Source organism: Chaetodon trifascialis, chromosome 10 (genome assembly GCF_039877785.1).
Source record: "Chaetodon trifascialis isolate fChaTrf1 chromosome 10, fChaTrf1.hap1, whole genome shotgun sequence".
NCBI classification, from domain to species: Eukaryota; Metazoa; Chordata; class Actinopteri; order Chaetodontiformes; family Chaetodontidae; genus Chaetodon; species Chaetodon trifascialis.
This window is the reverse complement of record NC_092065.1, coordinates 5,560,208-5,568,973: the sequence shown is the minus strand read 5'-3', so window position 1 is coordinate 5,568,973 and position 8,766 is coordinate 5,560,208. Positions and strand designations below refer to the sequence as shown.

The 8,766-nt window shown below is 40.6% G+C and overlaps 1 protein-coding gene across 1 annotated transcript in view; it reads right to left on the bottom strand.

Moving 5' to 3' along the window:
• Positions 1-8,766, bottom strand: part of LOC139337241 (uncharacterized oxidoreductase YjmC-like) — a 297,202-nt gene that overhangs the window by 204,720 nt on the left and 83,716 nt on the right. The gene's annotated exons all lie outside the window — the stretch shown is intronic.

The window sequence follows — 8,766 nt, the reverse complement described above, 5'->3', positions numbered from 1 at the left end:
CGGCCACATCTCTGTGGGCTAATATGGCCTGTCCAAACAGATAATGCAGTAACACATTCATGTCCTTTTGTGAGCCGAATACACAGGATTAGTAATGAAGGTCCCAACCTGGAAAACCTCCCCTAACTTGAGAGCTCGAAACTGAGAGAGAGCGAGAGAGAGAGAGAGAGAGAGAGAGAGAGAGAGAGAGAGAGAGAGAGAGAGAGAGAGAGAGTGAAGACTAATATTCTAATTCCAAATTAACAGATCAAATCAGCACCAGGCGGGAGTAACCTAACAGTAGCTACGGTCTAATTGAAACTTTGATTGCAATCTCATCACAAGTATCTAGAGTTAATCCAACCCAATTCTCAGGCTCATTACACACAGGTTGGGAACATCCAAACAAACTCAAGACATTTAGTTTAGAATGCTCCTCAAATTTTCTATATCTTGCAGATGATCAGATCAATTGCTGGGGTGAAATGTTTTCCCATAGTTTTCCAAAGCAGGGTCCAAAGTTTCTCTGAGGGAAGTGTCAAGAAATAACAAACCTTTCAGTATAAACAAACCAGGTCTGAAGAGACTAACCACAATTTATGTGATTAAACCCTTTAACATCTCTTGTTTCTCTTAAGTAGTTTGCAGTTGGAAAAAATGTTCCACATTTTCTGACAGTGTCACATACCCAATCAGCTTGTTCACAATGAAATGTTACATATTTAAAATGCATTATGGCTCATTTTAGAGACATTTTCCCAAAACGCATGCATGGTATCTTTGGAAACTTTCGAATCTCCACTTGAATAATTCTTTGCACAACATGAATTTGTAATGACTTTCTCACCGTCTAACATTTTAAGATAAGATAAGATATACCTTTATTAGTCCCACAGTGGGGAATTTACCACAAAACAAACATCACAGATCGATGATTCATGATTGTTTAGACATTAGACAGTCTTTCTTAAACATCACCTATGACAACCTATTTTGTCTGCTTCACCTTGAGATCCCGATGTCCTACATGTCCAAGAAAGCCTTGCATGTAATTGAATTCACGGAACTTGCATTCAGTTCAGTTGGTTATAGTTGCAGCAAGAAAGTGAGCTTTTCTCCACAGCTAAGGAAGGGGAGTTGGGCAACAGCCCTTAGTCAAATATCCTGTGGCTGCATTGCATTCAGAGGCTGCCATCAGTGGAAAAACTGACATCTTTGGCTTTTTTACGAGGGAATTCTTCCTGTAAGACTGTCCACAGGACCCACACCAAAACCTGACATTTCCTATTGATGTTTTAGTGTATTGCTGAAGAAAAATGTGCTGTAAGTTCAGCTGAAGCCGCGCTGTCAAACTGTTGTATATACTGTTGTGTTTTTCCCCCACGGAGATTTGCTAACAATTACAACAACAGGTACACAAATTAGCTATGATAATTCTTAGTTGAGATGAACAGGAAAAAAACATCTGCCAATAATATGGTAATCTCTACCAGCAGACATCTCATATTCGAGTTCTCCAACAGTTATGAATTAATAAGAGGTAGCATTGGCTGTGGAATCATGTTTGTCACTAATTGGCTGACTTGGAACACAGTAATGATGCAGGCCAACTGTTCAACTCCCAGCAGAAGCATGTCTGGCTCAGTATTTACCTTTTTCCTTTCTTTTTTCTTTTTTATTTTCCAATTCAGCATTAGCGGCCACCACATTGTGGGCAGTGGCACAGCAAATAAAGCTTGGGAAATGGCAAGCTAGGTTCAATCAGCTCTGAACTGAAGACTCTTCACATCCCAGCAGGCCTGCGGGGCACAGCATCCAGCTGTCCCCTGTACCGTTATCCACCTGTCATGTCACATTGAATCATCTGGTCACGGCCTGAGAAGTTTAGTGCAGGGGAAAGATTTCCAGCTACTGGCCCTCTGTGGGTTGGTCACATGCCCTTGCCAGTTGGCCTGTGTGGCCTGGAAAGTGGCAATATTGTGACACCCGCACTTCATGCATCAAGCCCTCCTTACGCCTCAGGATATCAGGGCTGATAATGTCACATGATGTGCCAGCAGGCTGAAAATAGACGGTCAAGTTAGTGAATCAGTGGATCTGTTTTAAAATGATGCTATTGAGTAAAACTCAGAGCATGGCACTGCTAATTTCCATAGATTTAAAAGCAAAATTCCAACTTAAGCAGCCAAGTACAGTCAATGCTCTATAGCTAACAAAGCAAAAACCCTTTTGATAACTATGTAAAACCTTTGAAACTCACGCTCAGCCATTAAATTCTACAGTTATTGTTGTGAGCTGAGGCTGAGCTGTAGAGATGAAGCAGCAACTTCAGCCGCTGCTTTATTGGCAGCAACAGGCGTATCATTGGCACATGAGATGTTTCCATTGATAACAGGGAGAACATTGCTAATGGGACACACAAAGTGCTCGTGGTGTAACCGCATTTGCTTGTAATCACAGGTGAACTGCGGAAACAGTGGGAACGTTGTTTAGTTTCTGATTACTGGTTTGTACAGCAGTTTTGGTTCCTTAATTGAATTTAAGGCAACATATCACTCGTTACTGCACTGTTACTACTACATTGTGCATTTCTTTTTTACTTGGTCTTAATTGTAGATCGCATTTTATTCTATTTCAGTTGATTATACTTTCCCTTTTCATTGTGTTTTTAATGTTCTATGCATGCCTTTGCCTTATGTAAAGCCCTTTGAATTGCATGTGTTGAAATGTGCCATACATGTGCCATCAGAGGTTTACATACGCTCTCTCGCATGTCGGCACACAGGTGGCACATTTATGTGAAGGCTTACACAAACATCACATGGAATAAAGGTCACACTTGCACCACAGCCGCCCCCTATAGAGCAGTTAATTGGCATTGATTTTTCAGAATCTTGCTGCATACATTTTGGTATTAATGAGAATAATTTTACTGCAGCTCCTTCAGGCCCCCATGCTTTAAGATAGGTAGTTAATATTAATAGCACCGTGTTGTTTGAAAACAAGTATGTCAACATATGCAAAGTATTGCATTTATTAGCTTAGTTAATGACCTCATCAGCACGTCTGTTATGGTTCAGTATATATATGGCAGGATATTTATTAGGTATCACAAGTGCCTCTCGCTTGTCATGCACAAACACAAAGCACAGCTATGAGCCCCGCTAATATCACAGAGAACAAGGGCGCAAGGACTGTTGCATCATCTTGTTGCTACGCAACCATCTAATTAGTCTTAGGTAGCTAACCTGAAGAATCTAAGGGTTATGTAGTTGAAGCTATGAACGGGAAAATGATTGATGGGTACATTTTATCCTCACTGGGAGAACACAGCATGGAATGTTTTTTTTTTTTGGTTTTTTTTCCAAAAGCTGTGGATGGAGCAGGGATGGGCAGCCATGTGCTGCAGAGCGCCAATTATGCAGGATTTCATACCAATCAAATACTGTGCCAGGTGATTAGTACCTCTTCTCTGACTGAAGCTAATCAGTGAAACTGCCTGGAAAAAAGGCTCAGATACTTTCAAAAAACGCATCATATGTAATCACGACCACAATGGATAAAAGCCGTTATCTCAGAGCTGTCATTATCATCATCCTCCGGTCCCTTTTCATCAGTTTGTCCCTCTTTCAGCCTTGCCTTCCTGAAGAAATGGCACAAAAAGTCTCCTTTAACCCAGAGAAGGAATAACTTCTGACTTAATTTGACATTTCACATGAATGCTTAATGAGTTCCCTGATCATGGAAGGTTCGTATAGCATGCATCATGTAATGAAAAACATACAGTAATTCTGTTTCCCCCGTTTCTAATCCTTATGCTAAACTATGCTATCCCGACTGCAGCTCTGTACTTAAAATATAAACATGACAGTGGTATTGATCTTCTTATCCTCTGTCAGAAAATAATTTATTTCCCAAAATGTTGAAATTTTTCTCCAAAATAATTGATTGTGAGTGCCAGGTCAGTCAATAATTGTGTCCAACCATTCTGCTGCTCTGAGTCTGCCCCTTTCACTTCCTATAAGTTCCTTTCAGCAGCTTCTGGAGGACCCTGCATGAATCCTACAGAATCCCCTGCACTCAAAACCCTTCACCAGTCTCATACCAATGTGCACAAATCACTCTTCCTCATTGTGGTTCGACACCCACCTGCTGTTATTTGACCTTTAATGTTACGAAGACGTTACTGATTGAAATGCAAATTTAACGTGATTCACTGCCCTGTATTATATTTTGCAGCTTTCCTAGCATCTTATTTTGTGTGTATTCTACACCCAGTGAACAATACTGAAAAATCTGAATCTTAAAGTAAGACGCTAATCACCACTGGAATAAAATTAGCATTTATAACAGGTGCATGAGTTCAGTGGAGCTATACATAAACAACAGCTCTGAGGCACAATAGCAGAGGCTTCTCAGAATTCCAAGAATAAAGAAAATGTAATTGCTTTTTGTCAAAATAAAGCAGAAGTGTGTCCTCAAAAATGTTCGAGAAGATATTAAAGCAGGTCTTTAAAGCTGAAGATGATTCATGTTGAATTTTCTTCCAGCTCTGATGGTTCATTTTTTTAAATTTTATGAGAACAATTGCAGTCTGCATGGTCACTCAGCTGACTTTAAGACATGGATGTTTTTGGCAACACATACTTTCACAGAAGCACATAATAGAGGCGGATTAAGTTCACTGGGTGAGTGAATGTGAGGCAGCCCAGATTTCAGATGATGGCTTGAAAGCGACCAGATTGCCCTTTGTAAGGGGCTAAAGAGGAGAGAGGAGCTGGCAATTGATAATAACTTGATGTATGACAGTTCTGCGGTGAGCTTTGAATACATTATCTAAATTCATACACAAAGGCAGCGCCTCTCCCCAACCATGTCACGTTTATCATTTTCGTTGCACCGCCTGGCAGATAATGGACAAAAGAAAATCAATAAGTAAGAAAATCTTACTGAATGAACCATGGGACAATAGCAATGAACACTGATGAATACACTCTGTTCTCAAGCACAGTGTATTGACTTTGTGGAAGATGGTCATGAGCCTTATTCAGGGAGTTTATGCAGCACTGAATTCAACATTTTACATGGCGTTACGGTTAAAAGAGAGGAAAAAAATTAGTGCACAAAAGATACTTTTACTTGTGTGTGTACTGTGTCTACAAGGAGAAAGCTGAAGACGGAAAAGGAACTTAAATTCCACATTATAGTACATATTAGACACATGAATGCATTACAAAAAATTAAAAAATTAGGCCACGTGTAAGAAGCCTGAGTGCAGGAATTTCAGTGGAACAAAGCTGTTCAGCAATATACGGACGGATTAACCTGCTTGGGGGCCACAGGGGAAAAAAAGCCATTGGGCCCCTGTGAAACTCTTAATTTCTCTTAATTTCTTTCTCTATGCATCACTTACATTTTTCCTCTGCTGGAAAAATCTATAACTCCAAGTTTGTTCTGTGGTAATTAGATAAGACATTAATTAATTTTGAATATGCACAATTTCAGCACAGTGTGAGCTACAACATGAACATTTTAACCCTCCACGGCACAAACCTTTATTTTATTTTATTTTTTTGGGAAAACATATTTCACCCCTTTTCTTGGGAGCTTGAGGGTCCCTGATAATAATCGTCATAAGCCCCAAACTAGATTTTTTTGGCTCAGGGCAGCAGTATGCTGTGTGGTTAATGAAAGGTTTTCTATGGTACATATGAGAAGTGGAAATAACTGGGCGAAAAATCACACATAAATGCTTTAAAGTCAAAACATCAAACAATCAATCAACAAACTACACATTTCTCGTATATATATGTTCCTGTGTGTGTGTTTGTGGGTGAAGGGGTAACCTGTGTGTTTGGGTATGTGCAAGTGCGTGTGTGCGCGTGTGTGTTTCAGTTTGTTTGAATGTGTGTTTGTGTGGGTAATTGTTTGAATCAGTTTGTCTTTCTATAAAGACAAAGCACACTCTGATTTCCTGCTTTGGTGGACATGAAACAGAGGTGGACCTCAATGAATGTGTCATATACCCATGTTACCCACACACACACACACACACACACACACACACACACACACACACACACACACACACACACACACACACCAACAAAGGTGCACTCATACACACATGTTACTCTGGTGACTGACCCCTGACCTCCTACCTGTCTCTCAAACCTGATTCTGGGATTGTCGCTATGCTCACTGTCAGAGGGAATCAGCCTAACTGTTCAATGGTCCATTTCCTGTACATTTCCTGTAAGAGAAGATCAGTAGTAGAAACGTTGGCCGTGGTCATAATTATACATCTGAGCACATTTCCACACTAGATGTTGCCCGAACAAAAACAACCATCTTCCCAATTGAGTGATAAACCCTCATAAATAAAGCTGTCTAACAGGTTTCACACTGGCTACATCTTATTGGCTGGCTATCTTAGCACCTAGGATCGAGGAAACTGTGGGCTGACCAGTCGTGAGCAAGACTGATTAAATCATGCCCGGCACTCCAGGGAGGCTGCTGCCGAAATGTCATCTTTGCCACCGTTTGTCACGGGTTGACCAACAGCAGCAAACTAAGCTGGAGTTTTACAGCAATAAACTTTCCGTACAAAGCAGGAAACTGGACAGTAATTCAGTCTTGATTGATTTCAACAATCATGGCCACCGTTTTTCTCAAAATGAATCAAAAACCAGAAAAATATGTACAGTCCAGGGAATAAAAATCACTTACTACTCAGAAACCCTGAAGACTGTTATTACTTTGCTCAAATACAATCGATAAAAACCTGATTTCCAAGATGAGAAAGCATGCTGCTACACATCCAGCTGGGGCCCATTTAGATAATAAGATGCAAGTGATGAAGTTGAGATTGCTTGATGCTAACACCAACAGGCCATCAGCAGCATAAGGAGTTCAGTGTATTTTTTGTACCTTATTGTGTAAACGTAGAAAATAGAATTTAAAGCTTTAAATCCCAACATGAACATTGTTGCTGCTGTGTGGATTGTAACTTTGGAGTGAATCCAAACCTGTTGTGTTTGCTGGAAGCAACTGAAAACACATTCATTTGTTCTGTGGAAAAAAAAGAGCTGAAGATGGAGAATTTAAGTGAGAGGATAAAGCTCTTTGTAGTCTGAAGTATGATGTGCACAAAGTGAAGAAGTGACAACAGGAATTCCGCCATGCTTTTGTTTCAATAATCTCATAAAAGGCAACATGAGCTGGACAAAAGTAAGACGCAATAACCCCACTGTTAAAATTCAGCTAGTGTCTAACCTTTGATAATCGTATTTCAGTTTAATTACAAAAGCAGCATCTCTCGGAAACGGACTAGCGTGAAACAGCTTTAGTTTAATAAATTCATGACGTTCTTGAAGAAACACATTTTGTTATGTGTGCAGCAACAAGCCTCTCATTGTGACTGTGACAGATTCCAGTCATGGATGTCATGTTGGATCAAAGACACGATTACATTTCGAATGCATTTTGCACTGGTGTGTGTTTGTGTGTGCATTCTATTGAACGACAACATAACCTGAATTGTTACAGTTGAGCATCTTCCTGCATGATGGGATGTGATCACATTAGGGGAATTGTTACACCTGCAGTATGCAGCCGTGCAAATAACTGTGTTGTAACCTGTGGATGTCTTCACCCACTCCTCTCCCTTGGGAGACAGTGATGGACAGGTTGGTTAAGGGATATCAGCGAGGTCACCAGCTGTCATACATGTATCTGCACTTCACAGTGTTATATGCATTTGTACTCCTGCAGCAAAGGCAAACATATTTGTGGCTTCAGGGAATAGTTGCCCATGTCCATCATGTCCTTTAATGTACGTGGTGGGGATGGGACAGCGAGACATGTCTTTTTGCTGCCTGACCGGGTCACACAACAAACACGCTGAAGTGCATGTGACGCTGTTTGAAGTACAGCCATTGGTCTGCACACTTCATGTTCATGGGGTTCAGCATCAGTGTGCATCTCACACACTGGTTTTTTAGGCTTGTGATATTCTTGCTTTCTACCATCACGTCAGCACAGACAGCTAACAGCTGCAGCACAAGCAGAACTGTACATTTGCTTGCGTGCTTTATGTGTGGACAATTAAAATGGTTAGTTTCTCTTCAAAACTCTCTCCCATGCTTGTTCGAGCCGGTTCTCGCCAGAAAAATAATCATGTAGGCCATATTTGCAAGTAGGTTATTACGATCTATATTCACATTTATTGTTAGGCGTGGTAATTATGATGGGAGCTGCTCAGGAGGAAGTCAGGTGACGGAGTATGAAGAGCAAGAAAGTCAGCATTTAGAGGAAAGTGGGGTGGATGGACAATGTTCATGACATGAGGACGGAAGAGTGGTAGCACTGTCAAGGTTCACTTTGTGCTGTTTAGTGCTGGGCATGTAGCATAGAGTGGCTTTCCAAAATCTCTCTCACTATAAACAGCGAACCTCTTGCATTTGAAAATGATGCTGACGAGAGCGGTGAGATTGAGCTATAACAGTTAAGCTGTGGAGCCGAGGAAAACTGCAGAGTCAGGGGATAATTCTCTGCGGGTTCACCATTATGAGCAACCCCTTCCACACTGCACAGTCATTTGAGTGCTAATATAAAAATCTAAATTACAGCAGCTTTAAACAGTAATATATAACTTTAATAAAGCACAGAATCAGTACAATTAGGTATTGAAACAGAAACAAAAAAATGCATGTTAAAAATAAATTTAAACAGCCAGCATCTCGTCAAGACCTGAAGCCAGTTTCAGTGGACATTTCCTTTAGGGGA